The following is a 16,035-nucleotide window of genomic DNA, read 5'->3' as shown; positions in this document are numbered from 1 at the left end:
GTGTGATAGCTATTAATTCCTCTTGGCTCAGTAAAACTTGCAGCTTTTAATGAGAGAAAATATATCAGTCTGCACAATTTGAATATATCAGTTCATCCACCCGTGCCTTGTTCTTAAATATATGTAAATCTGTTACATGTCCCATGCCTAGTGCATTGCTTAGTCTGAGTCAAAGCAAAACCCATCTGTTAAAATTTAATAATATTAATTGATTACTGAAAGAAGATAATATTTTGTGTTGTAATGTATCCTGAAGAAATTATTCCTTCACTCCTACCCCAGCAAATATTATTTTCTCAACCAACTAGGTTCATGAGATATTTGTAGCTCTGAATATGACGAACTGATGTTGCAGATTTTAGGAGCCAGAAAAGGAAAATGGTTTCTAAATTGTTTAATAAGCATACTTAGTTGTTTCCCACTGTATCAAAGCGAGCTGTTTATTCTCCATTATGCATCATCTGTTGAATTATTCTCTGCACCTGTTGCTATCATTCCTCATCAGGAATAAGATTCCAGTAGACTTTTACTCAAATTGCCCTGGAAAATGTTTTTTCTCTTTTCTAGATTATGCCCACCAAATAACATATTTAGGGAGTAATCTTAAGCAGGTCTGCCTGGAAATAAGTCTCATTTTATTTGATAGAGTTTACTCCCAAGAAGCCTTAAGTGTTGAAAAAAGTACTCCTGCTTAGTGGGGAAAAAACCAGGATTTTTTTTTTTAAAAAAGAGGTATAGAAACTTTTAGCTGTCCTCACATGAATGCAATCTATTCATAAATTTGGCTTGTACAATTTGTCATGTATCTACCAACATGATAGATGCTGTATTGTTAACTAATAAGTTTCTAATATTATACTAATATTTAGTCATATAAAACTCCTATGAGGTAGGCCATGATTATTCCTGTTTTACTGATAGGAAATCATGTTGAGAGAAATGTGCAGTTTTAAACTCTGGCTGTTTCATACTGCTTACCAGCCACAGAACATCGTGCCAGGAAGACGCTGACAATCTGGGAGCTCGGCACGATGTTCCATGGCCAGTAAGCAGTGTGAAAATGGACTCTATCCATTTGACTATGCTCTCTCTCACTGTTTGTGTTGGCATTGAGGCTGAAACACAATGACATAAAATGTTAGTATGCTTGTGTTTATTTAGCTGAATATTTTCTTCACTGCAGGATGGCTTTGCAGTCATCCTGCAGTGAGCTCCAATATTTGACAAAGACCATCAAGTTATAACCTACAAACATTTTGCTTTCTGGAAATTTGATGGCACTGGAATGATCAAACAATTGCTTCAAAATATTGATCTAGGTGTGAATATCCATGCACTGAGAGTAAAACAAATGAGATTGTGAAAACAGCATGGGGGTAAGAGTTAACTATATCCTATGCCATCGGCCCAATCCAAATGTGAGCCCCTTGTAGTTGCTGTTTACAGTGTTAAGCAAGTATGGGAAATCCTTTCAGATCTCTTGTTTATCTTTTCCTCACGGGGTTTTTTCATCTGTTCTGGCCCCATACTGCATCAATTTCTCTCCAGAGTTCTACAAGCATGTTCAGCATACCCTAATTCAGTCTCCAAACTGCTTCCCAAACTTTTTTGCATTCTGCATTCAAAAAAGCTGCATCTGCTGCAGAACTGAGCTTTCCCCGGCTTTTCTGCTGCTTTTCTCCTTGCACACATCCCCAGTGTTTTTCTTCAGTGTGATGTCTGCCTGCCTTTTGCCCTCCTCCTTTTAGCCCCCTGCACCTTGATTGGTTAAACAGCAACCAATCCAGTTTTTTTCTGCTTTTTTAAAAAACAGCAACATTGCATGTTAGCGCAGAAAACAAAACAAAACAAAATCCTGCAACTGATAAGATAAAAAGGCTGCAATATGCCTAACACAAAAACTCTACAGAGAGCCCTGAATTCCCCTTGAGATTTTTAAGTTTCTCTCTGCTTCCTGTACTTGCCTTAAAGAAACAAAAAAGTGTACTTTTCCTCAAGTGATCAACTGTCCAAGCTGATGAGTCCTCAGCTGATCAACTGACAAAACTGACGTGTTCCCCAGAAAGCGCACAGCAGAAACGGGACATTTTTAATGCAGAAAAAATAAGCAGACACCACTTTGGTTCGACTCCCTCAAGTGCAGAATTAAAAAGGCGCAAAGCGGATTTGATCTTTGTGAATCGAATATCCAGAAAACCTGGTGTAAGTGTGCATATGGAAAACAATGTTGTCATATCTAGTCCTCAGGCTGTTGTTTCTCAGGGCACTTCTAACACTGTTTTCTTTCCTTTGCCTCTGTGCTGATCCAGTGTGATATATAAATTCAAACACAGAGTGTAGACCTAGATAATAACTCCAAGATGGCTGCAATATTTTAAGTGCTTCTCAAATGATGTAACTACATGAGAAGCAAGTATTTCCATGAATTACTGTCTGTGGTATGACATGGATTTCTGTGCCCTTAACAATTATAAATGGCAGCCATGAGGACTCCTATTTTGAGTCACTGCTGCAGCATGGTGAGTGGCAAGAGGGATTGTTTGGATCCTTTCTAGTCTAGTTTCAGGTCTGGTTATGTGACTGAAATAACCTTGGTCCCCCTGGCAGTTGACTTGCTCTGGCAATGGACAGTACGACCCTGTTGATTCTCCTGGAGCTCTCAGTAGTGTTTGATACCATCAGTAATGGTATTTTTCTGGACTGACTTTCTGGACTGGGACTAGGAGGCACTGTTTCATAGGTGGTTCTGATCCTATCTGGACTGTAGATTGCAGTAGGCAATGCTGAGGGACTGCTGCTCAACCCATTCTCCTTTGGCCAGTGGGGTCCTGCAAGTCTCTATCTTGTCCCCTATGCATTTCAACATCTATATGAAACTTCTGGGTGAAATCATCCAGAGATTTGGGCTGGATTGCCAGCTGTATGACAGCTGTATCTTGTGCTTTTGGCCGATCCCAGGGAGGCTGTTGTAACCCTGAATTGGACCATGGAGGCAGTTTTATATGCATGCAGGCTAATCAACTGGAGCTTAATCTCAACTAAGTGCTGCTGATGAGTGGATGATCCTACTCAGGACTTAAGGTATCACTTGTTCTGTTGGGACTTAGTCTTTTGTGGACTTTCCTGGGCAGAAAATGTCTGGTCACTGTCATACATGCCCTGGTTAAATCTGGATTAGATTACTGCTATGCTCTTTATGTAGGTCTGTCCTTGAAAAGTGTTCAGAATCTTCAATTTCTGCATCCAAAGTGTTGACTGGAGTGGGTCATAGGAACCATATCGCTCCAGTCTTGGCCCATCTACTCTACCTCCTAATCTGTTTCCAGGCCCAATTCCATGTTCTGGTGTTAACCTTTAAAACTCTAGATGACTTGACCAGCAGACCACCGAATTCCTTATGACCCTACCCAACTGCTACAGTCATCTTCCAAGGTCCTGCTTTGGGTGCTCCCACTTTCTGAAATGAGGCAGGTGGCAACCTGGGAGAGGGCCTCCTCAGTCATGGCACTAAAATTCTAGAACTGTCTCCCCCAAGAGACTCACCTGTCCCCTACTCTTACTGTCTTCTGCTAGCCGGTAAAGACTTTTTTAGTTTTATCTGGTGTTTTGTCAGTGCCCTGTGTTTTAACTGTTGTTTTTATGTTTTTGTATGTGTTTTTATCTTGGTTTTAATTGTTTTAATAATGTATTTTTGTATGGGTTTAAAGATTTTTAAGATGTGCTTTTATTACGTATGTTTTTAATTTGTTAACCACTTTGATGACCCTGAGTGAGGGCAGAAAGGCATGGTAAAATTTTGTAAATAAATAAACCCTTTCACTGTGCACCATTTCTGTATTCTCAAATGTCTGCTACAGCTGCTATGAGGTGATATATATACTAGTGCCTCTTTCCAGGGAAAATAACAGCTTTTGGGGGTGGTCAAGATACTGTCTTATGATGATGGAAATGGTTAACTTCCTCCTGCACAATAGCTCAGTCTGAACTGAGGGCCCCCATGGCTACCACTTACAGTGTAGCACCTTGAATTGTGCCTAGAAACAGATCTGGAGCCAGTGTAGATGGACCAAGATTAGAAAGTGATGGTTCCTACAACAAACTCCATAATAGGCATAGCTCTTCTATTCATTAAAACCCTCACATGACTTCCCCTAACCTTTTACATTTCTCAAACAGTTCATTATTTGCAACTGTTGATTGTTTTTCTAGAACACTTAAAATGTTCATGGACCTTCCATGGCATCACATCTGGTCAGGCAAGCAAACAGCTAGTTTCTGAACTTTCCGTATCAGGTCAGGGTTTCCACATAACAGAAGTAAAGCTCACAAAAGCATGTGTGTGTGTGTTATGTGCTGTCATGACACTTCCAACTTACGGCAACTCTATAAATTAATGATGTCCAAAATGTCCTATCATTGACAGCTTTGCTCAGGTTTTACAAATGGAAAGCCATGGCTTCCTTTGTTGAGTCAGTTCATCTCATGTTGGGTCATCCTCGTTTCCTGCTGCCTTCAACTTTTCTTACATTATTGTCTTCTACAGTGAGGCTTGCCTTCCAATGATGTGCCCAAAGAATGATAGTCCCAGTTTTGTCATTTTAGCTTCTAGGGAGAATTCAGGCTTAATTTGATCTATAATATTCAACATTATTCTTGCAAAATGAATTCAATCAATTAATGTATGTATACTTATTGAAGCAGTTAAAGGAATATTCCCCAGGAAAACTCTTAACTTTTCCTTAAAAAAAAAAAAAGAAATGCGATGAGAAGAAGCAGCTGCTTCTTTTTCTCCTTGCAGTCAGCCACTCCTGTTCTCTTGTTCCTTCCTTCTGAGGAAGATATTGGAAAAGTGAGCGAGCAGAAAAGGCCAAAATGTGCTGCTGGTGCCAGGGGGCTGCAGTCAGCAGTAGGCTCTTTGCCAGGGTGTGGGCATTGGCAGGTGCACAGCCATGCTGCCTCTTGATGTTGGCCCTGTTCCTTGAACTACTGCATCATTTTGGAGACCCATACATTTCCTTTTCCCCAAGATGCTTTAGTCTCTGTTCACTCATGTACCACTAATTGGTCAGTGACATTTCCTGTCTCTATTTATGCTTGTCATTGCCTTTGTAATAAAACAATTCAAACAAAACTGAGCTTTAGACTTAGCTCCTCATTCTGTTCCTACCAGTAGACTCTACTCCATTGTGCTTCCAAATCCTAACTTTCCCTTGTTGCAAGTCCTGGTATGTTTTCCTCTCTGAATATCACCCTCCTTTGTCTGGGGTATCTTTGAGAACTTGACCTCAACTTGCCTCCTCAGAATCCAAGTGTTCCATTTTAGCTTCTTAGGGGACCTGGTTCTGAAGAAGGGGCTTTGTACGTCACCAGTGCATTACATGTTTTGCATTTTAGCTTTTATTTTCACGGGAAACAGTATGCTTATGACAAGGACAAAATGTTACTATGATTTCAAATAAATATACATTGTTTGTATGTATAATAGGATTTATGAAGGGCGTATATAATAGGACTTCTGGAAGCTGAAGTCTGCATCACCAGAAAGCTGACTTTAAAACTCAAGGGACCTTTGAAAGTAGCATCTGAGATTGAGATATTATAAAGTTTATCCTAGATAAATCCTGTTCCAAGAGTCTCCTTGCATTATGACTTTTAACTGTAATCCTGGACCAAATATCTATTTTCATCTAGAGCTTTCCCCATATTCATCTGGACTTAGGTTATGATGCCCTACTGTGACATCGGGGGGCCGGTTCCAAGTTTTGAGGGTCCCTGGGCAGAGCGTTCCCAGGCCCTCCTCTTTTCTACCTACCACCAGGCCCCCAAAGATGCCTTCCTTCTCTCTCATCTGCCTGTGTGTCCTGCACAGTTTTAAACCTAGGTAAAGCCCAATACTATAAATAAAATCTGTACAGGAAGTTCATATGGTAGTGACACAAAATATCGACTCCATTGCTAAATACACTTTACTAGGAACTTCTCCTATGGTAGATCTGTTAAAATAGGTAGAAAATTTGCAAGAACCTGTTTCAATTCATCCCTTTCAATGGGGGCATGATTAGGAGTAGATACAAAAATGGTTTTGTGATTGAGGTGTGCAGAATTTATAAAAAAGAATAGTGACATATTTACTACAAGTTGTGACTTAGGTGGAAGAGAGGAAAATATGAACATAGCAAATTCTTAAATGAGTAAAAATAGCCATGGTTTACCTTGCTTCTTGCAGAAACAACCATCTGTATGTATAGATCCAGCTGTAATATTTCAGGTATGTTTACAGCATTGTTGCTGAAAAGCTGAGTGTGTTGTGTGTGGTGCATAGTCTTTACTTCACTTGAGCCTGCATTATCTCTAATTTTACATTAAAATCTAGACATCTATAATTACTATAGTATGAATTCACATGTATGAAAAAATTTGCTATAAATTGTGCATGAAAAAATTGTGCATTTTTTCCTTCTTCGTGTGAACATCTCTTTGCATTTGTGTTGTGCTTTGATAGGATGGCACTTTTGATAATAAGTATTTCCTCTCCCTAAGTCTATTATGTAACAGCAACCATTACAAATGTCGGTATTTTGGGATGAGGCAATGATTTACCAAACAGCAAGATTCTGTGGTATATCCCTGCTGTTTTTTTCAAGACTAAATCATTCTGCTTTGCTAAAAATCAGATTTAGAAACTGAATCAGAACCCCCAAACTCAAACTGCTCATAATATTGAACCTTGGATTTATAATGAGCAGTCTAATAATGTTCACTTTAAAACAAAACAAAACAAAAAAAACCTCCTTCTAATGACTATTGGAAGTGCAGATGTTTGGTGATGTGTGTATATGTGGTGGGGAGAAGTTATATATTGCTTTAAGGGTGAGGTCATGTACTTCCATGATTCATGATTTTGTGATCATTGTAAAAATGCCACATAGCTTCCTCACTTTTTTCTGAAGTGTGAAGATTTGAGCTGAGATGATCCTTGGAAATGTGCACCCAAGGATTAACTCAGATTTTCTGATGTGATGTGTGGTTTTTTAATGTAATATAATTAAAAATATAATCCCATTTGTGAGATTCCTACCATAGTTATATACAGGTATGTGGCAGAACCTTAGGGAAGAAATAGAGGGTACTTGTACTGCAATCGTTAAATTACAGAATCACAGAAGCTTGTACTTATGAGAACATTCTGAAGCAGGTTTACTCAGAATCCTATTCAGGTCTATTCAGGAAGGCATATTCCTAGGAACGTGGTCTTAGATTGCATTCAAATCCAGTAGCTCCTTAAAGACCAACAAAATATTCCAGAGTAAGCTTTCACGAGCAACAGCTCACTATATCAGATGAAAATGAGAATGATGAACCATCAGCCCTTGTATCCAGGTCAGAAGGTGGGACAGATATTATAAAGAGAGGGCAGTTGAAGTAAGATACAGTGAAAAACAGAATAAGCTTGATTAGAGAAAGGATATATGTACATGTGGGAAATGCAGAAATTTAGCATCTGTAATGAAATAAGAATCCTATGTCCTTATTCAGTACTGGTATGTGCAGGGCAGGGAAGTGTTCCCTTGTCTTGAATGTTAATGAATTATAGGCTGTTTCTGCATGTCCTTATAGGAATGGCTATTCACAGAATGCTGGCGACTTTCCCTCAGGAATCCAGATGGCTCCATTTGCAAAATGATTGTAGGCTGTTTGGTTTCTGTTTTTTTAGCACCTTTTCTGGGATTGCACTTTCCCACAGAAAAGGCGCCAAAAATGGAAACCAAAGAGCCTGCAACCATTTTGCAAATGGAGACATCTGGATTCCTAGGGGAAAGCCACCAGCATTCCGTGAGCAGGCCATCCCAATAAGGGTGTGCAGAAACGGCCTTAGTTTGACAGTCTCACATTGTAATCCTCCTTTAAAGCTTCTCTGTAGGTAGGGTTGCCAGGTCCCTCAAGTGTCCTGGTGGGAGACTGGGCCACCTGCTCTTACCCTGTGGCTGCCTGTGAGGGTCTGCTGTGCACTCCTGGTGTGCATGACGACGTCACTTCCGGGAGTGATGTCATCATGCAGGGTCAAAGGGCGCCCTGTGTGATGACATCACACATGTCAGGAAGGGGCAGAGAGAGCAGGCAGCTCGCTCTCTCACCACTGCCGCTGCCATGCCTCTTGTCCCTGCACAGGGACAGCACAGGGACAGTCCCTGCACAGGGGCAGCAGCGGCCACGGCGAGAGAGCGGGCCGCGGACACTGCAGATCACTCTCTCACCGCTGCCACACCCCTTGTCCCTGCCCACATGGGCTGCAGAGGGGTGGCGGCAGTAGCAGTCATGGCGTGAGAGCAGGTTGCGGTGGCCACAGCAGCGGTGATGAGAGAGCAGCCCATGGTGACCGTGGCGGTGAGAGTGGCCTGCTCTTGCCGCTGCCACCTGCTCTCTGCCGCCGCTGCCACTGCTGCCAACTTTCATGGTGCGGGAGCATGCCCCCCCACTTGGGGGGATGCCTGCCACCCGGGGAGGAGGCACCCCAGGGAGCGCCCCTCCGCCGCTCAGGTGAGTGTGCGTGGGGGGGAAGGGTGGGATCAGGGGATCCCCCGCCCCGGGTGGGGTGGTGGTGGTAACCCTATCTGTAGGAGAATTGCCACTTTTACATCAGCAATGGAATATCTGGAAGGTTAAAATGTTCTCCCACTGCTTTCTGAGTGTTGTGGTTTTCGATGTCAGATTGCCCTTTTATTCTTATGTGTAGAGATTGACCTGTTTGTATGATGTAAACAGGACAAGGGCACTGTTGAAACTTGATGATGTATATAATGTTGGAAACTTGATGGTGTATATAATGTGAACCAGAGTTGATATGGCTGGTTTTGTTAGGTTTGGTGATTGTGTTGTTAAGAGTGTATATGAGAACAAAGTTAGCATTTTGGTTTAATACAGGCTTTAGTCCCTAAATTCATTTTCCAAGCCGGGTAGTATAGAGTTGCCAGAAAGTCTGGAGAAAAATATTCTGCCAATTAAATAGAAGTTTAGTGTGATGTTATTTACCAGATAATATTTACCTTCATGGCATGGGAAGTTCCACTTAAACACATCAACCTCCTGTTTAAGGAACAGAGCATTTTTCTCCAGGTCTGCTGGCAACCCTAACCTCTTACTTATTTTAAACATTCTACCATGTTCACAATAATAGTAACTAAAGGTGACTATTTTTCCAGGATCCCTTCACCATGAGAAAGGTTTTGAAAAATCCATCTTGCCCTGGAGGAGATTGTGATCAGGCAGGTCAGATGAATGGCATTTGGGGAACTGACATTAATATGTTTAAGTAGACATTTTCCTGGTCAATAAAAAATAGAAGTTAATGCTTATTGACTTTCTAAAAGAGAAAGGATTAATTTCCCCGAGACTGAATCTAATCCTCATGGAAAGGCCAACAAATTGCACCTTTAAAGATGATGGATTCACATGCATAGTCCTGGTATTTGTATGAGAGCAGCCTGACCAAAAGTTAAAGGAAAATGCCTCCATTGCTGTTGTTCTGTTTCTCTTCCTGCAGTGCAAAATACACTGTCATATGCATGTACAAGATCTCCTCCAGGTGTTTAAGGTTAGCATACGATGGAATGAGAAGCAGTGTTTTTTGACAACCTATGGTGAAGCATTAAAGCATCAGGATATGTCACTACTCTAGAAACCAATGAAATAAAACAGCATGCTTACAGCTATCCATTAGTTTCTTATGTTAATAATTTTACGTTGATCACAATTTATTATTAATATAGATTTAGATCTTCCTTTTAAATATCAGGGACTGTTGCTTCATTACCCGGTAATCGCTATGTTAGCTAAACAGGTGGTTTCTAAAGGCTGTGGATGGCAAACATATCATAGAAAGGTGTGGTGGTGGAGACTGCCCTCAAGTCGTAGCTGATTTATGGTGACCCCTGGTGGGATTTTCCTGGCAAGAGACTAACAGAGGTGGTTTCCCATTGCCTGCCTCTGCAGCCCTGGTCTTTTTTGGATATATCCCATCCAATTACTAACCAAGGCTGACCCTGCTTAGCTTCTGAGATCTGATGAGATCAGGCTCACCTGGGCTACAGATTGGCAGCAATAAGGAAAGCAAAATAAGAGCAACAACTCAAATACAATCATTAACCACAAGGGACATCAGTAAACAGCAGCTAAATCACAAATAATGTAGCAGAGAAAACAAAAATGAGAGCAAATAAGGTTAAAGAGTAACATTACTAAAATTTGGTGTAGAGTTTAAAGTGTTGGACTGGGCCTGGAGATAGTTCAGATCTCTGCTTAATTTGAAAATCATTGGGAGACTTTGGGTTAGACTCTTACAGTGAAATCCTATGGTGAGTTACTCCAGTCTAAGCCCATTGAGCCTAACATCACAAAGTTGTTGTAAGGGTAAAGTGGAAGAGGGAGAGCCATTTATGCTGTCTTGAGTTCTGTGAAGAGAAGAGTGGGATTAAAATGACATTAAAAAGGCCTTCTGTACCAAGATTTATTTATTTATTTAAAACATTTTATACTGCCTTTCTACCCAACTAGGGTCCTCAAGGCAGCGAACATTAAAACATTAAAAACTTAAAACAACATTTTAAACAATTTAAATTTAAAGCAGCATTTAAAATAGTATAAAAACAATTCACTAAACACATGCAACACCAAGAACAGAGAGGAGAGCAAATAATAATATTTGGAGGATTGGCCAAATGAAACAAAAAAAACTGGTGGAAAACAACAATAGAGGAGAACAGATGACTCTCTCTAAGAAGGGGGTTCCAAAGTCTGGCGCCATGACTGAAAAGGGCATTTCTTGTGTTACCACCTATCTAGCCTCAGATCATGAAGGCACCCAAAGCAAGGCCTCCAAAGATGACTGGCATGGACAGGCAGGTTCAGTCCTTAAGCTATGCTGGCCTCAAGCCATATAGGGCTTTAAAGTTCAATACCTGCACCTTGAATTGAGCCTAGAAGCAAACTGGGAGCCAGTATAGATGGAACAAGACTAGAATGTCCCTATGACCTACTCCAGGCAGCATTATTGCTACAGCATTTTGTAGCAACTGTAGCTTCTGGACCGTCTTCAAGGGCAGCCCCACATAGATCACCCTGGAGAAAATCTAATCTAGATTTTACCAGGTCATGTACTGTAGTGGCAAGATCTTTTCTGCTGGCTCTCTAGTTGAACAAAATAACCAACCGGTAGGTATAATATCAAACAATCAACAATAGTTATCAAAAGTGCATAATTTATCTAGTGCAAAGTGCAAAGTTCAGTAGATCAATTAATATACAATAAATAATCGATAAATATGTACAAAATGCATACAAGTATTTATACAGAAGGTACTCCAAATCCGCAATCCATATACAACAATAATTCTACAGTTTTAACGCTCACATGAGCAGTAAATTTAACAAGGTGCAACTATCAAAGGGAGTACAGGCAGGCGCTACTGTGGTGAACCTAGATGACTCAAGGTAAGTGATCACCAGTCCCATATAGGGTATATAAACACCAAGGGGCCAAAAGACGACGGGTTGATGCGGGGCAAGATTTCCAATTCCCGTTTCGCACGTCTTCTTCTTGGGCAAATATCTGGTGAGCTAAAGAGGTGAATAATCATAAGCCTGAATACAATTTTTGAAACATTAACCAATACCACATTATACAATGTATAGCAAAGTACTCACTCACTGGTCACCTGCGCTCCTACACCCCATGTACTCACTGCACGGCAAGGGATACGGACTGGGGCTAGCTCCACCTCATCTACTTAAATGTGAAGCACAGAGAACACACTTTAAAGGCACCCGTACCCCTGTTAATATATTCTGAGTTGGAACCTAAGCATGATTCACAAAATTCACCTCCTCTGACAAGCACTAACAGCCAATATAGCAAGAGAGGTCCAAATCGTTATTGAGACCCCGAGGAGACAGGGTATTCAAATGGAAGATCCACTTCGCTTCTAATTGCAATAGTTTCCTAGAATGGTCAAGTGAGAGATGGTCCTGAACGACTTCTAATACTGATACTCTAAACTCTCTGATCCCTCTGTGTTCTGTATCAAAGTGTGGAACCAATGGGGCATCCTGCACTCTACGCCTTAAACGGGATAAATGTTCCTGGATCCTAGTCTTCAACTGTCGTGTGGTGCTGCCTACATAATACATGTTACAAGTACATTGTATGACGTAGACCACATTGGTGGTCTTACAAGTTGAAAAGGGATGATATTTAGCCTGTCTAATGTCCAGGTTCTCCAACCTATCCATCAAGCTGCACACATTACACTCTCCACAAGAGAAGTGACCCGTAGGCATGGACCGTGGTGCTACTGTACCTTTAAATTCAGAATGTACGAGCATGTCCTTCAAAGAGCGAGTGCGGCACAACCCAATCGCTGGCAACTCTTGACACCCCGGAATATCATTAAGTAAATGCCAATGTTTTCTAATGATATTGCAAATCGGGGCCGCTAGTGTAGTATGATCTAATGCCCAGCTGATGGAGTTTCTGCTTGGGCGATCCCTGGGGCTTAACAGATCTTCCTGTGGTTTCCCGATGGCTTTTACTCGTGCTGTCACAATGGACAGCTGGGGATAGCCTCTAGAAGCGAATGCTGAGCTTAGCTCTATGCTGCTCGAGTAAAAATCCCTGGTGTCCGTAGAGTTCCTTTTCAACCTAAGGAACTGGCCAAGGGGAATGTTAAAGCCATCGGGAAACCACAGGAAGATCTGTTAAGCCAGTAGCACCACGGTCCATGCCTACGGGTCACTTCTCTGTTGATTGTTTGATATTGTACCTACCGGTTGGTTATTTTGTTTGGTACTGGTTTACCGGTTGAATTCCCATCTGTCTGCATAGCTTGGCTCTCTAGTTGAAGCTGGTAAAAGGCACCCCTGGCCACCACTGCCTATCCAACAGAAGACCCAAGACCAGCAGCACCACCAAGCTATAAACCTGCACTTTTAGGGGGAGTACAACCACCTAAAGGAATAGGAAATAACAACCTTCCCCCCACCAGTAGCACCTCCATTTTTTCAGGGTTAAGCTACAGTGTGTTAGCCCACATCCACTCCAAAACTACCTCCAGGCCCTTGTTCACAGCCTCCCTAGGATCTGTTGATAGATAGATTTAAGCAGCTTCTAGAAGTCCCCAAATGAGGTAAAGTGGCAAATCTCCTTGGGCACTGGGGGTCACTGTTATGTGAATGGTCTACACATATTTGCCCTCTGATACAAGGAGGAGTCCTCTGAGCATGTCAGAGCTGCACACAAGGGGGCGTGGTGCTGTGCGAGATAATGGCAGACGCCTGAATCGGAGCTCCAGTAGCCTTCAACCCTCTCCGTGTTAAAAACAGCGCTTCCTGAACAGGCACAGGTAAATAAACGATGGGAAAAGCTTGTGGGGGGAAAGGGAAAACGGCAGCAGTAAAAAATGGAGTGGCAAAACCCCCAGCTTTGCAGACAGAAATTATTGAGGCCCAAAATGCGGGAAAACCCCTGTCTCTTAAAATGGCTGCCGCAACCAACGCCATTCAAAATGAAGAATTAAGAGCACTAGATAAAGAAATTGAACTAAAGATTAATTGCCTTGAGAATAGAATTACCTCTAGGATTGAGGCTATTCTGAAGAACCAAATGGCTGAGTTCAGAGAAACAATTCATCAAGTAGCTCAGACAGCAGACAAGGATTTGGAGCTGGGAGTCTCCTTGCAAAACTCAGTGCAAGCACTACAAACAGAAGGTGGCTGGGCTAAGGCAAAATTAATGGAAATTGATGACAGAACGAGGGAAAATAATTTAAAACTGCACGGATTTTCTGAGAATGATGAAGGGACGACCGAGCTACCAACTTTTATAGCCAGATGGATAGCTGATGTACTTAAACTTGAAGATGGAGTTTTTCCTTCAATTGAAAAAGCTTACAGGGTTGGTAGACCCAATAATCCTCAGAGAACATCAGGAAGGGACATAATTGTGAATTTTCTCAGCTACAGAACTAAAATGAAGATATTGCAAGAAGCCAGGAAAAAAGGATACTTTCCCTATCAAGACAGACAGATATTGATATTCCAAAATCTATCTAGAGAGACCCTTGAAGCAAGGAAAGTACTCAGACCAATTGCCAGACAGCTGCAGGAGGCGAATATAAGATATCAATGGACCCTGTCAAACAAGCTACTGGTGTGGCTACAAGGGAAAACATTTCAAGCGGTTGACCTTGTCAGCGGTCAGCAACTCCTGTGTGATTTAAATCTTAACCCACAAGACAAGATGCAAACTTCTCTGCTCAAGGAACGGAATATGAAGCAGACAACGCTGGGAAACTGGAGCAGAATCCCTGTGAAACAGCCTGCCTAAGCCAGCAGACATATGCCTCATCGTGGAAAGCGGAAGCGATACATCTTTAAAATATCAACGGGGGGGGGGGGGGGGCTGAGGAACCTCTGGTTATTTGCGGCCCCTTAAGTTTGAGTTTCCCCAGAGATGGAGTCTCACCAACTCCATGTTATTGGCCTATGGACAATGACTCAGGTGGAAACAGTTATGTTGTTGTTATTATTCTATGTTCTCCTCTCGCTGTCTTTCCTCTTTCTCCAATACTACTCCTAGTGTTGGGCTGGGGGGGGGAGGTAGGGGGAGGAAATTTTGGAAAGGGTTCTTGGGAAGTTTGGGAGGGAGGGGGTGTTGGGTTAGCTTAGATTCATTGTTGGTTGTATTTGTTTATGCAATATATGACAAGTTTAGTAAGTGGAACTGACAAACCAAAGCTGATGTAAAAACTAGACAAGGCAAATTATCTAAATGCAATAAGGAAAACTGGAAAGGTAATGGTCATACTAGAACGGAGAGCATATCCTATTGGTTGTTGAGGTACACTGTTAAATTGATACAACACCCATGGAATGGCAATTAAGGTAATGACGTATAACTGCAGAGGGTTAAATAATAGAATAAAAAACAAAAGGGTTATGACATCTATTTTAAAACATCATCCTGATATTTTATTTTTCCAGGAAACCCACTTAAAATCACAAGATGCACCTGTCTTCAAATCCAAATGGTGGCCACTCCAATTCCAAGCTTCTGGATCCTCTAAGTCTCGGGGGGTGGCTATTTTAATCTCTAGTAATACTAGATTTGTATGTTCAGCCATGGAGCAAGACCCACTAGGAAGATATATATTTCTGAAAGGTAAACTGGATACAGAGACCGTGACATTAACATCTATATATGCCCCAAATTATGACCAGGTCAGATACATACAAGAAATTTTAAGTAAACTACAGACATTCCAAGAGGGCAAAATAATTGTAGGAGCGGATCTTAATATGATAATAAGCTATGATTTGGATCATTCACTCTCTAAATTAAAAGTAAAGAAGTGCAAGAGGCCTAAATTAAACACTGAATTGGCAAGCATCTTAGATCCATTTAGCCTTGTTGATGCTTGGCGACATCTTCACCCAGGGGAAAGGGACTACTTCTTTTCCCCAAGACACAACTCCTTCACTAGGATTGATTATTTATTGACATCTAGAGATGTGATAGAGAATATATCCTCCACTCTCATTGGCCCTCGAATCTGGTCAGATCAGTCCTGGATAGAAGGAGATATTGCTTTTACAAACTCAGACAAACCATGCACAGGCTGGAGTTTAAACAAAAATCTTTTATTAGACAGAAATATACAAGAGGTTATAAGGAAGGATCTCCAGCACTATCTCCAAGCAAATGAAAATTGTGGGGTCACTCCAGATTTCATTTGGGATGCCTTGCAAAATATAACAGATCTAGAGCAACAACACAAACAGATGGGCTGCAAAAAAATACTCAACCAACTTACAGTAGAGAGGAAGAAATTAGAAGCACTAGAAGTTGCAAAAATACAAAAAAACATTTTATACATTAAGCAGAGATACTGGACTACTTCCCCGAAGTCCATTAAATTACTAACTTGGAAGGTTAATCAAAAAAGGCGACTAAATTTATACAGTCAGTAAGAGACCCCAATGGCA

The 16,035-nt window shown here is 41.4% G+C and overlaps 1 protein-coding gene across 2 annotated transcripts in view; it reads left to right on the top strand.

The window, feature by feature from the left end:
- Positions 1–16,035, top strand: part of ERC2 (ELKS/RAB6-interacting/CAST family member 2) — a 768,095-nt gene that overhangs the window by 262,053 nt on the left and 490,007 nt on the right. The window lies entirely within an intron of this gene.

This window comes from Eublepharis macularius, chromosome 4, assembly GCF_028583425.1.
Source record: "Eublepharis macularius isolate TG4126 chromosome 4, MPM_Emac_v1.0, whole genome shotgun sequence".
In the NCBI taxonomy this organism is placed as follows: domain Eukaryota; kingdom Metazoa; phylum Chordata; class Lepidosauria; order Squamata; family Eublepharidae; genus Eublepharis; species Eublepharis macularius.
This window is presented reverse-complemented; position numbering and strand designations above follow the sequence as displayed.